The sequence below is a fragment of the Dermacentor andersoni genome, chromosome 2, assembly GCF_023375885.2.
Source record: "Dermacentor andersoni chromosome 2, qqDerAnde1_hic_scaffold, whole genome shotgun sequence".
In the NCBI taxonomy this organism is placed as follows: domain Eukaryota; kingdom Metazoa; phylum Arthropoda; class Arachnida; order Ixodida; family Ixodidae; genus Dermacentor; species Dermacentor andersoni.
In genome coordinates this window covers 228,442,763-228,466,016 of record NC_092815.1, presented here as the reverse complement: position 1 = coordinate 228,466,016, position 23,254 = coordinate 228,442,763, and positions in this window count along the sequence as shown.

Below are 23,254 nucleotides of genomic sequence, written 5' to 3'. Positions count from 1 at the left end.
ACCAGCGAATGTGTATATGCGGGCCCCTTGATGGTGAACTGTCCATTGCGTGCGTCAAACGCTGTATACACAAAAATGGAAGGCCATGTGCCACTAGTACTCCACGATCTGGAGCCTTGGAAGATGATGAGGCATCGGGGGTATACATAACCAAGTATTGTCGCAAAAACACAGCACGACACCTTTTACTAGTGAATCCGGGCACGTGAAACAGAGGCGCACCTCACCGTATCCCGAGGGCACAGTTTGCCTCACGGTAGCCAAGGCGATCGTGCGTTAGTCGACGTCCCACAGTGCAGCAATGGTTGTGAAGTCACTCAAAAGCCACAGGTAATGACACACTACACAGGCAACACCATGTTGGTTCCCCCAAAACTCCCTCCTTTGTTTATATTTACATATACATTTCGTTATATTTATTTTGTGAACATTATATTACTCCTTCATCTTCTTCCTCTTTATATATTCATCATCATGGTCAGCGTCATCGTCTTCGGGGCGCGACCTACAAAATAAAACGTCGAGGTTTAACAGCTGTCTCGCAAGTGGTGGAGGCTGCTCTCGATCCCTTGGTCCTCTACGACCTCGAGTTTCCCTGCAGCTTCATTCAGGTCGCCGCTAGCTCCACCTTTCCGCCACCATGCCCCAAGTAGATCCACCAGGAACCTCCGCCGTCACCGTCTCTGTCCCACTGGCCGTTCCTTCATGGACCGTCAGCACGCGGCAGCGCGATCCCACCATGTTCGCTGGCCTTCGTAGTGACGACGTTGACGACTGGCTAGACAATTATGACCGCATGAGTGAGTCTAACCGGTGGGATGATATGCACAAGCTTCGCAACGTCGCATTCTATCTCACTGACGTTGCCAAGACTTGGTTTCTTAACCACGAGAGCACCTTGCCTGACTGGGTGCCATTTAAACACCAGCTTCGGAAGATTTTCTTCGCTCCCAACGCCCGCTTTGAGGTCTCCAAGAAAAAGCTAGACGGACGCATGCAACTTCCCGGGGAAACATACACCTCTTATATCGAGGACGTCCTCCCGCTTTGTCGCCGTGGTGATGCCACCATGACGGAATCTGATCGTGTTCGTCTCATCCTAAAGGGCATTGCCCGCGTCGCGTTGAACGCACTGGCTATCAAGAATCCGAATACCATTAACGATGTGATCGCGACGTGCCAACATCTGATATCCCTGCAGGCCATCCGCTTACGACCTGTCGCCTGTGACACGCCTACTTCCTCGGATGCAGACCTCCGTATATTGATTCGGACTCTCATACACGAAGAGCTCCAAGCGTGTGGCCTGCTCAGTCCACCCGTTCTCCAGCCTCAACCTACGGTTCCTGGCCTGCGCGACATCATCAAAGAGGACGTGTCCTCCATGACCTGCGCTGTGAGCAGTGCCCCTCCTTCACCTTCGACCTCGTATGCTCAGGTTGCGGCTGCTCAACCAGCGGTCGTTCAGACTGCTCCTCCTGTTCCTGCTCCCAACCATCTGGCGACTCTAGCACCCCGTCCGCCTGCTAAAGTATTTTACACTACCCGGCCTACGCCCCGCCCTATTTGTTAATATTGCTGTATTCGCGGGCACGTATCGAGTTTTTGCCGAACACGACAACAGGACGAACGCCGTGGCTACGATGTTTATGAGAGAGACCCGTTCCTTCCTCCGAGTCCCTACTAGCGCCGGCTTTCCCCACGCTCACTGTCTCCACCTCCCGAAGCGCCTCGCAACTACCGTCCAGACGCCGCCGCTCGCCTTCCCCTCCCCGGCGCTCGACATCGCCCCTGCAACCGGCACCCGCACTCCTGACAACCGATTGGAAAACTAGATGGTGCAGTTTTTGGAGGGAAAACTGCATGGCTCGCACAGACTACAATTCCTCCAGCGTGTCCTGCCAATACTTTACTCGTGTGTGTAGAAGGTGTACCACTCCTAGCATTGCTTTATACGGGAGCAGCTATTTCCATTATTCACGCTGGCTTGTGCGCTCGTCTACGCAAAGTTACAACACCTTACAGTGGAGCTCTTCTTCTTGGTGCAAATAATGTTGTGATTCGGTCATCGGCGCAATGCACCGTTACAGTTTCGATCTACGGAATACGCCACCATATACAGTTCGCAGTGTTGACTTCTTGTGCTCACATGCTTATACTAGGGTGGGACTCTCTCTCTTCGGCGTCTGCTTTCATCTCGTGCCGCAACGCTTCGTTAAATTGACAAAGACCAACCATTCCGACGACGTGCACGAACCACGCCTTCGCTTACGATCTGCTGACGATTGTATGGTGTCCCCTGGTCGCGAACAACTCCTTATAGTTTACTCTGACATCGCCGATGGTGACGTTTTAGTTGTAACGTCAGCCCGTTGCTTATCCAAAGGGATTGGTCTGGCATCCAGCCTTGCTCGCTTTACCAACGGCACGGCCACTTTGGCTGTACTCAATACAACCAATGAGCCAGTACTACTTCCTAAAGGCGCTGTTGTCATGTGCGTCTTGGACACTCAGCCTGTCTGTGTGCTTAGGGCGATCACTGCTGTTTCACAACCACCCACAGTTATAGATCCCGTACCTGCTTCTGTTCTCGCTAGTGCCATGAGCACCGATCTAACGCCACAGCAGACGGGGGAGTTACTGGCGTTGTTATCCAAGCATAAACACTCCTTCGACATCCACTCTCCTCCACTTGGACAGACTTCTGCGACGGCTCATCGCATACACACAGATGGCACTTCCATCGTGCACCGGCGGCCATATCATAGAGAAAGAAGTTCAACAAGAGGGGACACTCTTCAAAAACTGGCAACAGGAAACACGTCACGCCTAGTTTCAACCCCATCCGTTAATTCACGCGAGCATCAAAAAAAAAGAATATGAAATAACCTCACAGACAACGTTTTTTTTTTATTCTTTCCCACTAAAAGTGAAAAGGTTTTGCGTGTAAATGAACTTATATTTTGCAACTTATTTTTGTTACGTTTCCTAGCAACAAGTTAGCCGCAAGCCGGACGCGCGTGCATACGCTATGCGCCAGACAAGCCGCAGGAGTGAGCGAGGCCGGCTGTGTATGAGAAGTTCGCGTGCTCGGCGACCCGTGTCTTTTGGATGTAGCCCCGTTTTTTGGGCTCCCGGCGTTCTTTTGTGTTCCGTCTGCATGTCCACACGGCACAGCTGCACTATTGGCCTACAGAAAGGTGAGGAATTTCCTTTGGCAGTCTGTGACGCACTTCAACCACATTTAGGCTTACTGCACAAAACTGAACCTATATAGTGACGCAGTTATCGAAAAACAGCTCCGCCGTGTAAGCGTAGTTAATTTGAGTTAATTTGAGGTCATTATTCGTACTGGGAGATGTTTCGACACTTTGTATGAGCCCAAAAAGAATTAAAACTTACTTCGGTAGTTCTTGGGCACGCTCGCCGAACCTGGCTTTGTGACGATAAACACCTTGGCCGTGTGACGCAGTTTCGCTTGTACTGAATCTTACCGGGACAAGTTTTGGCGCTTTCTCTGACCCCAGACATTATTGTAACTAATTTCTCTACTTCTTAGGGTACTTTTCAAGCACAGTGGCAGCGCTCGGTGTAGTCGCGAAGTTATGGAAAAGCAGCTCGGCTGTGTGCCGCAGTTAGTTTCGCATGTACGGAATCTTAGTGGTAGAAGTTCGTGACGCATTCTCTGAACCGAAAAAGTATTGTAATTCATTTCGTAACCTTTTGGGATATATTGAGGCATGCTTGCCGCGCCTGGGGTTGTGAAGCTGTTAGCAAAGAAGCAAGCCTGCCATAATCAGTTAGTTTTGCGGGTACTGAATTTTAGTGGGACAAGTTTGTGACGCATTTTATAGCCCTGCAACAACATACACCTTATTTTGGTACTCACGCTTGTCGAAAACGCGACGAGCGATTGCCGAGAGTGATAACATGGGAGTGTTGCTTGCGCCGGCAGGACGCGTAAAAGATAACACGGAGGAGCTCAAGAACTTGACATTTATGTATTCTGAGCGACTGAAAACAGGCTTTGCACCCACGAATCTGTCTTGAGTGCGATTAGAAGGCATTCTGCGAGCGTGTAACATGGTCTAGCTGAGCCTGTGTTGTAGCCACCTCTGTGTACTGGGCGTACCATCGCGTCGACTGAGGCCAAGTTGTTTTGGAGACGCGTAGTCACCCGTGTATTTATGCTCTTAAAGTCCAGGAAATGATGTCCGGGAAGGGAGGGATGCTTGAAAATCGGATGTTTTCTTCAGATTTTATGGCATTTTTTGGGAGGAGTCTTTGCTGCGAAATGCACGTAAAAGTGAATTTATCTGTAATGCCGCTCATTCACCACTTACGCACGTTTCGCCTCTACACGCAATACTCCTGTTAGGTCAATATACTAATATGATACATGCTTGTAATTTACCTTCTTTCAGCTGATGGCATCCGGTGGAGCTTCGTACGGCAACGACTGCTGCTTACCTGGTTTCACAACTTTGGATGAATGCAGAAGCCCGGATCGAGCATTTATATAGAGCAAAATAAACAATTCATCATTTCAGAATACGTTTCGCGTTTTCTTTATGAAATTGCACCTGACAGATTCGGCGGAGTCTTGTAAAAGTCTTTCGCAATCATTTTTACTAAATGATGAATGATGATGATGAATGTGGTGTTTTGTGGCGCAAGGGCCAAATGTGGCCAAAGAGCGCCAGGCCGGTGGTAATGCGTTCGCGATGGAGGTATAAATAACGAAGGGCAGATGGTTTGGTGGCTGTAAAAGGTCCTAAAAACAGTCGGTCTGAAATGCATAAAACCCATACAAGATAAAAGTATGCCGATGGTTAATGGGCTGTACAATGGACACGAAGTACACATTGTGAAGCAATGATGATTTAGTGATATATGTCACAGATATACTGTTTTCCAATAAGCACTACTGCCTTACAGAGTCCTTGGGATGCAAGGGCCTGTAGGCATGTGCTATGCTAGACTACCATCACAGCGGCATCCTCTAGAAAGAGGATGTGCTATAAGTATCTGGGGCTAAAAACTTGCAAGTTGAGATCGTTCAAGAAATTTAGAACTGATTTGGTGTCAAAGTACGGTTCTTCACCAAGGAACATTGCTGGATGGAAAGGGGTGTGCTGGCGATATACAAGGCGAAAATGTCTCTTTCTCTCAGCTTCGGCTTCCCGACACTCCACGAGGACGTGGAGAACGGTCAGCCTCTCTCCACATCTACCACAGGCTGGAGGTTCATTTCCAGTCAGTAAAAAATTATGGGTGTCATAGGTGTGTCCTATCCTGAGTCGACAGAACAGGACATCAGTTCGTCGTGTTTTCGTTTTCGGGGGCCAGAAACCTAACTTTGGCTTAATCAAGTGAAGCTTATTCGTAGCTTCCATGTCCCACAAGCGTTGCCGGTAGCTTCGCAGATTCTTCCGTAAGAGAGGCTTCAGATCTGTGACAGGGACAGCAGCCGTAGGACTAATAGCTTGCGAGGTGATTGATGTAGCCATTTCGTCAGCTAGTACATTCCCCTCGATGCCTCTACGGCCAGGTATCCAGCATATAATGACATGCTGGTTAGACATATACGTTCTACAGAGAATGGAATAGAGCTCAGTAAGTACAGGGTTTTTGTGTTTACAGAGTGACTTCAAGGCTTTTACGGCGCATAAGGAGTCTGTAAATATAATTGATTTTTGAAGATTTGATTTTCTGGTATGTTTCACAGCCGACAACAGTGCATGGGCCTCAGCCGTAAATATACTTGTTTCAGGGTGCAGCACACATGATTCCGAGAAGGATGGACGAATGGCTGCGTAGGACACCCCGGCATGCGACTTAGAAGCGTCTGTGTAGAACTCTGTACACGAGTACTTGTACTGGAGCTCCAAGAAATGCATTTTGATATGTGTCTCTGGCACATGTTTAGTGACCTCTACAAAGGATGTGTCACACTCTATCAGCTGCCACTGCCATGGCGCTAACAGCTTCGCTGGAGCCATAAGACAATGTTCAAGCACCGGAACACCCATTTCCTCACTGAGGACGGTCTTCTCGCTGCAGATCGGTTATTGAAGAGTATGGGTGTTGGCGGTTAGAATTTACTTTGAGGAAATATGTAAAAGTGCTATATGATCTCTGAAAATGAAGTGACCATACATTTGCTTCTGCATAAAGGCTTTGTACGGGGCTTGTCCTGAAGGCTCCAGTCGCGAGGCGGATTCCTAAATGATGGACAGGATCCAACATGTTTAAAGCACTTGGTGTAGCGGACTGATATATTATAGCGCCATAGTGAAGACGTAAGCCGATAAGACACCTATACAAGTTCAAAAGACATTTCCTGTCACTGCCCCATGTACTTGATAGAAGCTTCAATAAGTTCATTGTTTTGAGGCATTTAGCCTTCAAGTATTTATTTAATATGCGGGATGAATGTCAGTTTCGAATCCAGTATGATGCCGAGAAACTTGTGCTCGGCGCTTACAGGTAATCTGCTACCAGAGAGCTCAATAGCAGGACGTGGTACTAATCCTCTCCTATTCGTGAAAAGAACGCAGGTACTTTTCTGTGGGCTCAACCTGAACCCATTTGCGTCAGCCCATTTTGCCACTTTATTTAGGGCATGCTGGACATGTCGTTCGCAGATAGTTAAGTTGCATGATTTAAAACCAAGCTTTACGTCATCCACATATACAGAGTATGAGATTGTTCGTGGGATAGCCATGCCCAAAGAATTCATTTTCACAATAAACAGTGTGCAGCTTAGCACACCACCTTGTGGAACACCAGTTTCCTGGGCGAAAGACCTTGACAAGGCATGGCCCACCCTAACACGAAATGTGCGGTTAGAAAGGTAACTTCCAATGATACTTAACATACTCCCGCGGATAGCCATAGCGGAAAAGTCTCGAATAATACCGAAGCGCCATGTGGTGTCGTATGCTTTCTCCAAATCAAGAAATACGGAGAGAAAAAACTGTTTGTGTATGAAGGCATCCCTTATATTTGCCTCAATGCGGACAAGGTGGTCTGCGGTCGACCTGCCTTCTCTGCAACCACACTGGTAAGGATCTAGCAGTCTATTGCTCTCAAGGATATAGATTAGGCGCGGGTTTATCATCTTTTCAAAAAGCTTGCAGAAACAGCTTGTCAGGGCGATAGGCCTGTAACTACTAGGTAAGGACGGGTCCTTACCCTGTTTGAGTATGGGTATTTTTACAGCTTCTTTCCAAGAAGATGGAATATACCCAGCGGCCCACATGACATGAAAAAGTGAGAGGAGTGTTTTCTGTGTTTCAGGATGCAGGTATTTAATCATTTCATAAATGATACGGTCACCACCTGGTGCTGAGCTGTTGCAACTAGCAAGAGAAGTTTTGAGCTCAGCTAAACTGAACGGGCGGTTGTAATCATCATTTTGGGCACATTTCCGATCAAGGCGATGTCGCTCTGCGCGTCCTTTGAACTTCCGGAATGACTGTGAGTAATGCGATGCACTGGAGATATACTCAAAGTGTTCCCCCAGACAGTCTGCTTGGTCTTCCAGGCCATCTCCATGGGTACTTACTAAGGGCAGGGGGTTCGTCTCTCGGCCTTTTAGTTTATTCACCCTATTCCACACTTTTGCCTCGTCTTTGTAAGTATTTATTCTAGATATGTACCACTCCCAGCTCTCTCTCTTCGCACGTCGACATATTCTCCTGCCTTGAGATTTGACTTCTTTGAAAAAAATAAGGTTTTCAGCTGTTGGAGAATTACGAAGCAATCCCCAAGCTTTGTTTTGATTTTTGCGTGCATTTCGACATTCGACATTCCACCATGGGATGCGATGGTTCTTTGCCAGTCCGTTAAATTGTTAATGCATTTTGTTGCAGCGTCAATAATAAAACCAGTTAGGTATGCCACAGCATCGTCTATATTAAAATCAGAAATGTCGTCCCATCCTAAACACGTGATTTCTCGACACAGTTCCCAGTTTGCTGATTCGAGGTTCCATCGAGGGAAATGCGGCGAGCATGCATCTGGTTTGGTTAGGTTTAATGTAATTGGGAAGTGGTCACTCCCATAGCGGTTCTTGAGAACAGACCACTCCAGGTAAGGAAATAGTGAACTCGAAACGATGCTCAAGTCTATGGCCGAGTATGTGTTATGTGTAACATTGTAGTACGTTGGTTCTTTTTTGTTCAATAAGCATGCGCCTGAAGAAAACAAAATTTGCTATCAGGCGCCCACGCGCATCGGAACTCGAGTCGCCCCACAGGGGGCTATGCGCGTTTAAATCACCAGCGACTATGTATGGTGGAAGAAGTTCATCGATAAGGCTTTGAAACTCTGCTTTAGAAAATTGACAGGAGCGGGAGACGTATATCGAACAAACTGTGATTAACTTACCAAACAGCACAGCTCGGACTGCAACTGCCTCAAGGAGAGTTCGGAGTTTGATTTGCTGACATGCAACGCCCTTGTCGACTATTACGGCTACACCCCCTGAGGAGGTGAGTGCATCTTCGCGGTCTTTGCGGAAAGTGGCATATTGCCTTAGAAAGTTGGTCTGTGTTACTTTTAGGTGTGTTTCTTGGACACACAGCACCTTTGGAGTGAATTTGCGAAGGAGTTCTTTAACATCATCAAGATTGTGAAGGAGTCCTCTCACGTTCCATTGTATTATTTGGTTATCCATAACGGGCACGAGGTTAGTGCTGTGTGTCTAGAAAGAAAATTTAGGTTACAGGACCCTTTCCGGGTCCTGTAATGCGATGTTTCTCTTTTTTTGAGCGGTCGAGCGATTCCCGCCGCTCCTTAGGCGCTAGTGGCGCCCTTTGACTTGGTGTCGTGTCCATCGCCTTCTGCGAAGCGCTGGACACCCGCTCTTGTGAGTGATTTGTTTGTTGAGAAAGCCTCTTCTCAAAGGATGAGGCCCTTGAGGCCACCAGCCCGGAGGTTGACAGCCCCTTCTCGGATGACGGAGCAGCGCTAGCCGCAACCGCCGAGGGGGCAGGTGACGTCACTGCCGGCTCACTACGTGTGGGCCAGACAGCCGCCGGAGGCCGTTGTGGTGCTGCCCCCTGACGCACCACTTCGGCAAAGCTATTCTTCGGTAAGAAGGATACACGCCTGCGTGCCTCCTTAAACGAAATGTTCCCTTTGGTTTTGAGTGCCACTATTTCCTTTTCTTTTCTTTTTTCCAATGTGGGCAGGACCGCGAGTACGTGGGGTGCTCCCCTTCACAATTTACACAGTGTGGAGTGTTCTGGCATGACTCGGACGGATGTTCATGGTCGCTACATGTGGCACAGGTTAGTCGGCCACGGCAGTTGTGGGAACTGTGGCCAAACCTTTGACACTTAAAACATCGGAGGGGATTTGGGATGTACGGCCTCACCCTGATCTTCACATAGTCTGCGTCGATTGTTTCGGGCAGGACACTTGAAGCAAATGTTAGAATAAGATGCTTAGTCTGAATTTCTTAACCATCGCGCCTCATTTTGATTCGTTTTACACTGATCACATTCTGGTCACTCCAGCCTTCAAGTAGTTCAGCCTCTGTCAGATCAATCAGGTCACTATCTGATACAACACCACGGCTGGTGTTCATGGTGCGATGCGGTGTCACATTCAGAGGAACGTCCCCAAAAGAGACAAGATTCGGCAGCTTTTCTAACTGATTTTTCTCTCGGAGTTCCAAAAGGAGATCTCCACTTGCAAGTTTGGTTGCTTTAAAGCCTTGGCCAAGAATATCGGTTATTGATTTAGACACTAGAAAAGGAGAGATCATTCTCGCTGACTTAGTGGTTTTCTCCGAGTGGATGACATGAAATTTGGGAAAGTTTTCATTATGACGGCCATAGAACTTAAATACTTCTTCGGTGCGCCCTCGTTTATGAGGGCGATCAGGAACCGGTGGAAAAGAACTTGCCATAGATATATGCGGAAATTCGGCAGCACCGCCAGCCACCCACCATGGAGCCCAACAAGGGGACGCTGCAGGACCATGAAAAGACACGGCCTGCACGCGCCAGCTGTACGACACTACTATAACCAAATCTGTTATAACCAAGGTTGGGTATACCACACAAGGTTAGCCCTTGCTGCCTGGGAAAAGTGGAAATAAAAAGGAAGCTAGGAGGAGACAGGAAAGATCGAAAGCAAGAGAAAGACGAAGATTAGAGAGGAGGATAGGAAAAGGCAACTACCGATTTTCCCCGGGTGGGTCAGTCCGGGGGTGCCGTCTACGTGAAGCAGATGCCAAAGAGGTGTGTTGCCTCCGCCGGGGGGCCTTAAAGGTCCGAGCACCCGGTATCGGCTCAACCCCAAGGATCCCCCTTTCCCCGGACACGGCTAAGCCGCGCACGGCTACACGCGGGAGGGTCCAACCCTCATGTGCTCGGGTACGTGGTGTCGCAACGCACCAAACGCCTGCTGACGCAGACGCCCCTGCGGAGAAATGATGAAACGATTCCACTCTAACGGCACGCCGGGTTCAGCAGAAGCGAAAAAAAAAATAAATAAATGCCGCGCCGATCAGCGGAGCCAGCGTGGCGTGTACCAACTGGCGTTCAAAACGCGCACGCCTGAAACCGAAACAGGAAGGTGTCAATACCATCCGCTTGGTGTACTACAGTCAATTCGGCCGCTGTGCTCTATGGGAGTGTCCGCTCTTGTTGAAATTTCTTTATCTATGGCCATATCGCGTTTCTTCCGCCGAACGCCAGCTCATCGATACCCACGGTGGCGGCATGCTGAAACGTAGCGTAATCCGCGCTTCCTCAAGCCCTTGGCCGTCACCTGCCGTTTTGGTGCGTAAGAAAGACGGCGCAGTGCGATTCTGCGTAGACTACCGTGCTTTGAACAAAATAACCCGAAAAGATATATATTGTCACGTGGTAGTGACGGTGACGAAAGCAGCCAAACTGAGAAAGACGAAAGTGGCGTTTTATTGGGCGAACTTGTGCCCTCAAAAGCCGGCTACACTCAAAGAACGGCGTCAGCGGCGAACACAGTCGGCAATCGTCGAAAATCTGATCAGCGGGTCAAGCGCGTCGGTTTTATGCATCAATCGTCGAATGTTCCAGAATAATCACTGGAACCCGCGTACCTTCCACAAAGTTCTACATTATTCGTGTCGCACACACATGCGATCAGATTACACAAGGTTCGGTCACAGACAGCGGATGGAAGCATCAATAACATTCCAGAAACTTCCGGTACATGCAGGCGCGTCCTGCGCTGTGCGATAACATTTGTTAGGCGGTGAAATGTGTTGCCCGATAAAGAGAAGTACACGTGTCAATACCCCCCTAATGAAAAGCGTCGACCCTATTCTGCAAACAAAAGTAATAAAGAAAAACACCCGTAGCAAAGAGAACAACAAAATGAGGAAGTTTGTCAGCGTCCGTAAAATGGTTCAAGACGCACCCCGTGAACCACTTCAGATCGTGCGCGGCGCCGCTGTGAATGCCAAATGCCTTCTGGCACGACCTCATAGTCAAGTGCGCCAATACGTCGAATGACGTTGTAGGGTACGAAATAGCGTCGCAATAGTTTCTTACTCAGTCCTCGTCGGCGTATCGGGGTCCAAACTCAAACGCGGTCCCCAGGCTGGTACTCGACGAAGCGTTGTCGGAGGTTGTAGAGTCGGCTGTTAGGTACGCTGCTGGTTCTTGATCCGTAGGCGGGCGAGCTGTCGGTCTTCTTCGGCGCGCTGGAGATAGGTAACGACGTCAAGATTCTCTTCGTCAGTGATGTGCGGCAGCGTGGCGTCGAGCGTCGTCGTCGCGTTCCTGCCGTAAACCAGCTTAAACGGCGCGGTCTGTGTTGTTTCTTGCACCGCCGTGTTGTAAGCGAACGTTACGCATGGCAGGACGGCCTCCCAGGTCTTGTGTTCGATGTCGACGTACATTGCTAGCATGTCGGCGAGGGTCTTATTCCGGCGCTCCGTAAGGCCATTCTTCTGTGGGCGGTAGGCAGTTGGCCTGCTGTTCCTTGTCTGACTGCGTGGCCGTCGAGAAGCACGTGGAGGTCGGTGGTTCTTTGTCTTGCGTTACAGTTAGGTCTTGGCGTCAGATCACGGCTGCGTCGCGTTGACCTGTGACTGGTACGTGGCGTCGTCAGGTCGTCTTTTGTCGGCGTATTTGCTTCCAGACTTCTCCGGGACGGCGGCGTGTCATTATGTCGACGAGGTAGTTTGTTCAGCGTCTTCGTCGGCGGCGGAGGATCTCCGTCAGTTCGACGAACAGCAACCGCACCTCCATTGGTCGCTGTTGTTAGTTTTCCGGATATGGGCTCGCAGACCGGCCCCGGGCTGGGCCAGTGTATGGTCGGCGCTGCGGCGACAAGTAGCGGCCGGGTGACGGCGAACGGGACGGTTGTCGAGGGCGCCACTGAGTGGTGGCGAGGTAGTCGGCGATATCGCGAGGTCGTTCGCCAATCTGTAGTCGCGGCGCCTTAACTGCGAAACCTCGCAGTCCCGCCTCCCGGTATGGGCATCGGCGGTACACATGGCCGGCTTCTCCGCAGTGATGGCAGAGTGGGCGGAGGTCGGGGGCTCGTCAAATTTCCATCTTCCTCGCGAAGGTGCGCTGGGCGACGGGTGGGCATGCTGGCGGTGGCGGCGGCGGACGACGGAATTGGGGCGTTGCAGAGCCCTGATGCGGTCGCGGAGGGGGACTTTGACGGCGTGCGACGGCGGCGTATGTCATCGCTTCTATCTGGGGCTGCAGTAATTGTGGTTGCAGCTCAGGAACTCCAAGCGATCGGTGCACCTCTTCTTTCATGATGTCGGCGATCGAGGCTACTTGAGGCTGCGACGAAGGCAAGCGCTTGCGCAGTTCTTCGTGCACAATGGCCTTGATGGTCTGACGCAGATCGTCCGTGGCCAGTGATTGAATTCCTGCGTAGTTGGTAGAGTTCCTACGGCGGTTGAATTGCCGGTTCCGCATTTTGAGTGTCTTCTCGACGCTGGTGGCCTCGTGAAGAAACTCTTCTATGGTCTTCGGTGGGCTTCGTATCATTGCGCCGAAAAGTTCTTCCTTCACGCATGAGCAGGCGGACTTTCTTCTCGGGCATATCAGGATCGGCGTGGCGGAACAGACGGCTCATTTCTTCCGTAAAGATGGCAACGTTCTCGTTAGGTAGCTGCACTCGGGCGTCCAGCATAGCTTCGGCCCTTTCCTTGAGCACGACGCTCGTAAAGGTGCGCAGGAAGCCGCTACGAAACAGGTCCCATGTTGTCATGGTCAACTCCCGATTTTCAAACCACGTTCCGGCGGTTTCTTCTAAGGCGAAGTATACATGTCGCAGATTGTCGTCGGAGTCCCTGCTGTTGAATGTCGTGATTCGATCGTAGTGGGCATGGGATTCGACTGTAGTGGGCATTCGATCATAGCAGTTGGCATGGCAGCAGCAGACACGGCAACATGCTGAGCAATCCTTTTTGCTTTGCGCTACAGGTATTTCTCGGAGCTCTGCTGGCGCCGCATGATTTTCATCAAATGACACGTGGCGATCATATTCAAGAATTTGATGCTGTATCAGTGACACTGCTCTACGACGGCGTCATCTCAGGACCGGATCATCCCTGGCTATCAGCGACTATACCTTTGACGACATCGTCGACGTCATGTCACGTGACACTTCCAACGACTATAAGAATACCGTCCGATCCGTTCTTCGCCAGTGGGCATGGCAGCAGCACACACAGCAACATGCTGAGCAATCCTTTTTTGTTTTGCGCTGCAGGTTAGTGATTTTAAATGTGAACATTGTTACCGAAGTGACGACCGTTTTTTAGTGCTGCTGCCCTGCCCATTGGGTGTTCAGAGCTTTCTGTCTTCTGTTCTTTTTTCATTATTGAAAGATATGTTGTCTTGCGGCGATATTGAATCAAATACTGGTCCGACAGAAAAAGTGCTAGTGGAAATACTATCTGGCCAGACCAAGATGAATTCAACAATGGAATGCCTGCAGGTATCCCAGAACAAGATACAGGACAAACTTTCCTCTTTAACTGAACGGATTGACGGTATTGAGAGGCAGTTATCCAGCCTGAAAGTCTTAGCCACGAAGGTACAAGATATGGAAGCCGCAATATCAGAACTTCAGAGGCAGCTTGCTTCAGTTAGGAACCAGTTAGGAACCGAGTTGGGAAACAGAGGCCGAAGAAATAACCTGATCATTTATGGTATAGAGGAAGATAGCATGGAGTCTGGTCAGGAGCTGCGAATGAAATTAACCTATCATGTTTCTCAGAAAAAATTTGGTTTAAAGATGAGTGGCGTCGAACGAAGGCATAGACTGGGGAAAAAGCAAGCAGGCAGGGTGCGACCGATCATTCTGAAACTTCTCAACTTGCGTGAAAAAATGTCAATATTACGATCATGTCATAAGCTTAAAGGCTCCGGAATGCCGATAGCCGAGGACTATTCAAAGCGAGTTCGGGAGATGCGTAAACAACTGTGGAAAGGTCGAGAGAGAGAGAGAGAGAGAGCAGACGAAGCCAAGGTAAAACTAATCTTCGACAAACTAAGCATTGTTAACGTCTTACTTGGTCGGGACAAATCAACGGGTTCTCGCTACAGGCTTTAAAAAATTCAAACTAACTTTTCACTAAGACATCTCGAACACTGAAAGTATTAAATGCCAATTGTAGGAGTACACTCCACAAGACCACTCTGTTGGAGGCTCTTCTGCCCTTGCACAACGCCGATATAGCGGTCTTGACTGAGACTTGGCTTCATGACACCGTCTTTGACAGTGAGTTCGTTCCCACTGGATATAGTTCGTATCGAAAAGACCGTGATGATAGAGGGGGGGGGGGGGTGTTAGCATACTTTTTAAATCATCCTTACGGATTTTTTTAATTCCTGAAATACCCAATGTAGAGTGCATTTTCTATACAGCTTACTATGCAAGTCTTAAATATGTTACTGCAGCAATATACCGACCCCCTATTTCTACCATTGTCGTATTTGACGAGCTCAGGCAATTTTTATATGCGAATGTAAAGCCCGATAATCGTATTACATTACCAGGAGATCTTAATTTGCCTAATGTCGGCTGGCAAATATTCTCACTTAAAAAACATGACCCTCTAGGGGAAGCTATGCTGGACATTGCTTTTGCCTTTGACTCATTGCAAATTTTGGAACAAAACGCACGAATTGAGTGCAGTTCTCAGTCAATGCTTGGCCTTTTTTTTGTCAGCGGATCAATTAGTGCCAAAACGAATTGCGATATAGTACCTGGCATATCGGATCACGAGGCTGTACTACTCACCGTTAAAGACACCTTCTTAGATAAGAAATCTGAATGTTCATCTTACCGAAACTTCTGTCGAGCCGACGATGTATCAATTATTGGTACACTCTCACTTAATTTAGACGACTTTTCAAGTAGCACGGAAGACGTAGTGTCGCTGTGGTGCAGGTTAAAAAAATTACTTAAAGAGTGCATTGATGGCTTTGTTCCGTTGTCGACTAAAAAGAAAAAAAGCGCAATAATCCCTGGATCTCCCGCGAGACATTGCGGCTCCAAAGGAAACTGAAAAGTGTAAAGAAAAATTTAATATCGGATACGTGCAGTCGGTAAAACAAAAGATCGACGACGACTACCAACTGCTCGCTTCACCACTTTAGAGTGTGCAGAATCGTACGAAGCGTATGAAGCAATTGCTGCCGTACGATTCCGCACACTCTAAAGTGGTGAAGCGAGCAGTTGGTAGTCTTTGCTTGGAATCGGCTTTGCGGAAATCGTGCGCACACCAAATGCGGTCTAGTTTTACGAACCAAGTTGGACGCCTTTTGGCAGCTGGTTTCCCTTTGACGGTCGTCAATGCTATAGTAGAGTCTCTTCTGCAAAAAGTTAAGCTTGGAGCACGAAGGGCAAGCGCAGAGGTCGAACGACCGAAGGTAAGACCAGAGGTTATTCCTTATGTACACAAGGTGTCACACAACCTTAAAAAGGTTGCTAACCGTCATGGTATTCCTCTGGTTTTCTCTGCGCCCAACAAGCTTTCGAAGCTGTGTTCTCGAGTTTGCTGTAAGAGCAGGCGGGGCTGCCGCACGAGGCATGAAAAGCCCTTTGTTGAGTGCTCCAGAGGGGTTGTTTACGCAATTCCCTTGCACCCTTGTGGGCAGCTTTACATTGGACAAACTGAGCGTTGTGTGAATGACCGTTTAAGGGAACATGCGCAAAAACTAAAGAAAAAAGAGGATAAGGGCGCACATTTGGTGGCTCATGTCACCGCGTGTGGTTGCGACGCTCGATTTTCTGCGACAACTATTCTTGGCAGGAGCGGCAACGCGTCTTCTAGGCTCGCACTTGAGGCCTTCTTTATCAAGATGAATAGAAATAGATGTGTGAGTGAGCCTTCGATCACATTACTGGATGCCGAATTTAACTTCTTGCGCAACCGCCTTTGATGTGCATGTACTGGCTTCTCTTCTGCTTGGTAGGCGCATGCGTGACAAGCGGATATATATACATATGTACTATCCTTCCTTCCATTAAACAGTTGTGAGTAGCGCTTGTCCTTGTCTGTCTTCCTTGTGTCTGTGGTTTTTTTGCGCTAAACTACTACTTCAAATATGGACGACCAACTAGCCCAACAGTCAACTCTTCCATAACCACGGCTCCAGAGAAATTTTGGCGTCCTATTTCCCCGGAATGTGATTTATTTCATATTGATGGTAAGGCAGTTCATGAAAGCAAAGAAATAGCAAATGCGGTTAACAAACACATTAAGTCCGTCTATACAAATGATAATGATGTAATGCCACCTTTCGAAATGTCTGTGCCGCCTATACCCGATGTTCAAGTAAGCGAACCAGGTACACTAAACATGCTTTTACAACTGAACACTAAACAATCTTCTGGCCCGGACATCCATTACAAACACATTTTTAAAACGGTATGCAGAATGGACATCAAAGTACTTGCACGTTCTGTTCACAAGGTCATTGTGCGAGCAACTAGTACCGAGTGACTGGAGGACAGCCAGAGTGAAGCGACTACATAAAACAGGAAAAAAAGCACTGCATTCAAAACTACCGTCCAATTTCTTTAACATCTACGATATGTAAACTTTTGGAACACAAAATCCATAATCATATTTCAGAATTCTTGGAAAACAATAATATATTAATAAAGCATCAACACGGATTCAGAAGACGTTACTCTACAATTACCCAATTAGTTTTAACAGTGCACGACTTTGCGAAAGCAATTAACAAGGGGAAACAAATAGATGCTATTTTCATGGATTTTCAAAGGCTTTCGACAGGGTCTCTCACAAAAAACTACTTTACAAATTGAACGAGATACTGAAAAACTCCGGACTAATTAATTGGCTCGCAGCATACCTTGATGGAAGAGAACAATTTGTTTTTAATAATCATTCTTCTGAACGACTTCCGGTAGACTTTGGTGTTCTCCAGGGCTGAGTTCTTGGACCTCTCTTGCTCCTATTATTTATTAGCGATATACTGCACGGTATTCCAGTTATGGTTAAGCTTTATGTTGATGACTGTGTATGGTACTCAGAGATAGACAATATTACTGACCAGGAGTTGCTGGACGATGCTTTTCGACAAATTGTCGACTGGTGCGATGCCTGGCAAATGTCACTTAATTTCAAGAAAGCAGTTTTTATGTCCATTTCCCATAAGAAGCATAAACTAACGTTTCCGTACGATATAAATAACATAATTATTTCCGAAGTAACACATTATAAGTATTTCGGACTCTGGATCACAAATGACCTCACTTGGGCTAGGCACCTTGAATATGTAGTAGCTAATGCTAACCGCAAGCTTTATTTTTTTAAGGCGGGCTTTGAAACTTTCTACTCCCACTGTACGCCTACTCGCATATAAAGCTGTAATTATGCCGATGCAAGACTATGCATGTGTAATTTCGGACCCTTTTGCTAAAACTGGCACTAAGAAGATAGAAATGGTGCAAAGAAAAGCAGCTCGTTTCATTTATAACAGCTTCGGACGCACTTCAGTGACAGACCTCTTAACAAAAGCAAACCAGCCACCATTAATGCAAAGAAACCGTGTGTCACGACTAAAATTCCTTTTTCAACTTATTAACGGTCATTATAAGACAGATCTCACGGGAATAATTACTTTTTCATCTGGTTATGCTACTAGACAGCGACATAGCCGAACAATAACCCCATTTAGTACACGTAATAATTGTTTTAAGTATTCCTTCTTTCCCCGAACAGTGGTTAAATGGAATCATCTAATCAATGACCAAGTTTCAAAATCATCACTTTCGGCGTTTGTTTCAAGTATTGCGTAACACTTTGTTATCTTGCTGTGCCACTGCTATGTTCAAGCTCTGCTAACCTGATTTGTGTCGTTTTCGATGCCTATGCTATAGTTTTCTTTATATATGTGTTGTTTCCCACCCTGCTAACATCCCCGATGGGGATTGCAGTATTGATAAATAAATAAATAAATAAATAAATAAATAAATAAATAAATAAATAAATAAAGGTCTCCAGCAGGATTCCGGGTCTTCAGTAATTGCTCCATGGAAGGTCGATGGGTCCCGAGGTTGTTGCAGGATAACTGGGGACGCTGGGGTAGCCATTGGGGGTTGTCTTGACCACGATCTTTTTGTCGTCTCAGGTAGAAGTGTGCTCTGGGGGCAGTCCTTGCAGTCTGCGGCTAGCACGCTGGTCTTGGGCGATGTTGGTTTTGTCCTCGGGCTTCAGGCTTGGATCGCGGCTTTGCGAGGGCGTTCGGTACATGAACGGCCAAGCACCTCCACCAGATGTCACGTGGTAGTGACGGTGAAGAAAGCAGCCAAACTGAGAAAGAGGAAACTGGCGTTTTATTGGACGAACTTGTGCCCTCAAAAGCAGGCTACACTCAAAGAATGGCGACAGCAGCGAACACAATCGGCGATCGTCGAAAATCTGGTCAGCGGGTCAAGCGCGTGGGCTTTTATACATCAGTCGTCGAATGTTCCAGAGTAATCGCTGGGACCAGCGTACCTTCCACAAAATTCTAAATTATTCGCGTAGCGCACACGTACGATCAGGTTACGCCAAGTTCGGTCACAGACAGCGGATGGAAGCATCGATAACATTCCAGAAACTTCCGATACATGCAGGCACGTCCTGCGCTGTGCGATAACATTTGTTAGGCGGTGGAACGTGTCGCCCGATAAAGACAGACAAGTAAACGTGTCAATCTCCACTGCCCCGAATGGATTATTCATTAGATTCATTACAAGGCGCTAAGTATTTGTCCAGCCTTGATCTACGCTCCGGATACTGGCAGATCCCCATGCACGAAGCAGACAAGCAAAAACTGCCTTTGCCACACCCGATGGACTTTATGAATTTAACGTAATGCCTTTCGGCCTGTGTAATGCTCCCGCCACATTTCAGTGGATGATTGACACCGTACTACGGGGCCTAAAGTGGAAGACATGCTTATGCTACTTTGGCGACATCATCATATTTTAGTCTACCTTCCTTCAGCCCTTAGAACACCTCAACGAAGCCCTGACATGCCTCTCCGCTGCTGGCCTTCAGCTGAATACAAAAAAGTGCCACTTCGCTAGCAACACTATTAAAGTACTTGGACACCGTGAGGCTTATAGCGCGTTAAAAAGACAAGGACGAAAGTGAGACGTGACACACACAGGCACTAACTTGCAACAATCTTTATTTCGAGCAAGGGACCCATCCATATATACAACTTTTTCGCGTGCATCATACATGCGCTGTTTGCAAAAAAACCTTACACACTATTGCGCAGGTACGATAACTCTTTGTGGGAAAGGACAATTGATGGTTTAGACACACAGTTATCGCCAAGCCTATCAATCATTTCTGCTTCTACAATTTCGCGAGTTATCCTGCCTCGGGCTATTCCCACAATGGAGCAGTCTCTGTATGCTGGAGCGCACATCGAGTGGTCACCATCATCCACCCCGGCGACAGTGTAGCTGCAATGCCTGCAGTGGGCGCCAAAGAACCCACCCCACTTTTCTGCTACATTATACCGGTGTTCCTTTTAACGCTCGTTGAGGCACCTTCCGCTTTGCCCCACGTAGTTCTTCCCACACTTTAAAGGAAGGTTGTAAACAACTTCTTCCACACATTCAACAAACGGTTCCTGGTGTTTCTTTTTGCACGTTCGCTTATCAGAGAGGCCTGGTCTGGTTAGTCTGCACAGGCATTGCAATTTTGTAGAAGCTGAAAACACAACCCTAACATTCGCACGTTGGCCTATTTTCTTTAAACGGTGCGATAAGCCGTGGATATATGGGATGACAGCAACGCTCCTCTTATCTACACAAGGCATGCTGGCGGAATTATTTGATAGCTTCGACTTGAGCAGACGCTCAGCAACGCTAATAAGTACATGTGTAGGGTAACCTGCCAATAAAATAAAGATTGATGCTCGAAATAAAGATGCTCGAAATAAAGATTGTTGGAAGTTAGCGCCTGTGTGTGTCACGTCTCACTTTCGCCCTTGTCTTTTTAACGCGCTATAAGCCTCACGATGTCTTACCAACAAGCCCAAATCACTGCTTTACTTGGACACCTTGTCAGCAAGGAGGGCCTTCGACCAGACCCCGATAAGACTATCACTCTCCTCCGCTTCCCAACGCCTCAGCGCGTCAAAGACGTGCGTAGCTTGCTTGGCTTAGCTTCGTATTTCCGGCGCTTCATACGTAACTTTGCCACTATTGCGGCACCGCTCCATCAACTCCTTCCTTCTGGAGCTCCCTACGTATGGTCGGACGAATGCCAAACTGCTTTTGACGCCCTCAAGCGTACGTCCGCACCTGTGCTTTGTCGTTTTGACAACACCGCACCCAGTCTTCTACATACTGACGCCAGCAGCCACGGTATCGGCGCTTTTCTGCAACATCAGCAAAATTCCGAAGAACGTGTGGTTCCCTACATAAGTCGCACGCTAACTGCTGCAGAGAAAAATTATACGATTACCGAGCAAGAGTGTCTCGCTGTTGTTTGGTCCATCCAAAAATTTCGGCCTTATCTGCACGGCCGCCAACTTACGGTCGTTACTGATCACCACGCCTTGTGATGTCTGCCGACGCCGAAGAATGTAACGGGATGTCTCCGCCGTTGGATACTTGGTTTACAAGAATATGATTTCGAGGTTACCTACAAGTCTGGAAAGAAACACCAGAATGCCGATGCTCTCTCTCGTTGCCAGCTACCGCCGTCTTCAGACGCTGCTTGCTTACCACCTTCCGCGAGCACACCGCAGGACGCGTCGTCTGCATTCCCTTCACTCGCAGCTCTCGACCGGCTTCCATGCAGCCATTCTCATACGTTTGCATCTTGCCAACGTAGTGACTCCTAAAGCCACTTCGTTATGGAACGCATTCGCGGATTATCTCGCTCACCTAACGCTGGGCTCCGTCGGCAGTTGAACTTCAAGACCGAAAATTCTATGTTATGCCGGTACGTGTTTCATCCCGAAGAAAACCATTGGGTTCCTGTCGTTCCCCGATCACTTCGGGCCCCGATACTGGAGAGCTTACACGACGATCCCACTGCCAGTCACTTTGATTTCCATAAAACCTATGAGCGAATTCGCAGCCGCTTCTCTTGGCCTGTACTGGCGACCAGCGTAGCGAAATACGTGGCTTCCTGTTCACTCTGCTAACACCGCAAACGGCTGACCTCACCTCAGGCTGGACTGCTCCAACCTGTCCCGTGTCCGGAAGCTCCTTTTGCAGTCATTGGTATCGACCTATATGGACCGCTACCCTTATCCAATAGCGGTAAACGATGGATCGTCACAGCTGTCGACCACTTCACACGGTGCGCTCAAACAGCCGCACTATCTTCGGGATCCGCAGAGGAGGTTGCAGTCTTTTTCTTGGAAGCCACTTTTTTTATGGCACGGAGCCCCACGTGACCTTTTGAGTGACCACGGCAGGACCTTTCTCTCTGAGCTTCTCGACGATGTTCTCTGCGTCGAATAGAGCCCATAAAACGACTTCCACCTACCATACTCAAACTAATGGTCTCACAGAGCGCTTTCATCGCACGCTTTCCGAAATGATATAAATGTACATCAACCCGGACCGCACCTATTGGGATGTCATTCTACCATTCGTCACTTTCGCATACAACACGGTCGTCCAACGCACTACGGGGTATTCGCCCTTTTTCCTTGGGTGTGGTCGCCAACCGATCACTATCCTCGACGTTTCTTTCTTCGGTGTCCCCGTGGCCTCGCCCACATCAATGTGTGAGCAGTTCGTTTCGCGCTTTACCAGGTGACGCCAATGTGCCGGCCTCAACATCGACGCCAGTCAACAAGACCGCAAGACTCGCTATGATGCATCCTACCCTGTCGTTTCCTTCCACACTGGAGACCAAGTGCTGCTATGGACCCCAGTTCGCGCTCGTGGCTTATGCGGGAAATTTCAGTCCCGGTTTATCGGACCCTACATTGTTCGGGAACAGACTTCGCCAGTTAACTATCGTGTCCCTCCAGTTGCTCCGCCTTTCGACGGCCGCTGCCGTGCAACAGAGATTGTGCATGTTTCGCGTTTCAAGACTTTCATACGGTGTTTGCCGCCGTAACCAGCGGCCAGGTTGGCCAGCAGGGGAAATTGTGTGAGCATTATATTGCTCCTTCATCTTCTTGACCTGTATGTATTCATCATTGCCAGCGTCATCGTATTCGGTGCGCGACCTGCAAAATAAAGCGTTGAGGTTTAACAGCTGTCTCGCAATATATACATTAGCGTATGTACCGCCGCCCTGAGGAGCTGGAGGAAATAAACACGCGCGACATTTCCATGTCACCGCCATGGGAGAGCGGAAGAAAAAGAGATAGGCAAGCGTTTTGAACGGCGACAAAGGGAGGGCCGTGCGAAGGTAGACATGACCGACGTGGGTGAAAGTGCGCTATCTCTTCTTATCACCTTAATATCTCATACGGGTTGTATTTGGACCAAAGATGTGAAACATTTTTGTAAGTGTGTGGAGTGTTTGAAGGCTGTTTCACCTAGGCCGCGGGTTGGCCGGCATTCCACTATCTTATGTATCGGCCCACGTTCTTGGTCTACGTGCATCGATCCGCTGCAAAATAGCCGCATACAGCTTCGCTGTAAAACAAAGCAATCTCAAAGTCCGTAAGCGGTGGTAGAACGGCTTAAGGCGCGCAACAAGGACTATTGCAAACGTACGCGTCGCCACTGTGATCACGAAATGCCGTCTGGCATGACTTCATATTCC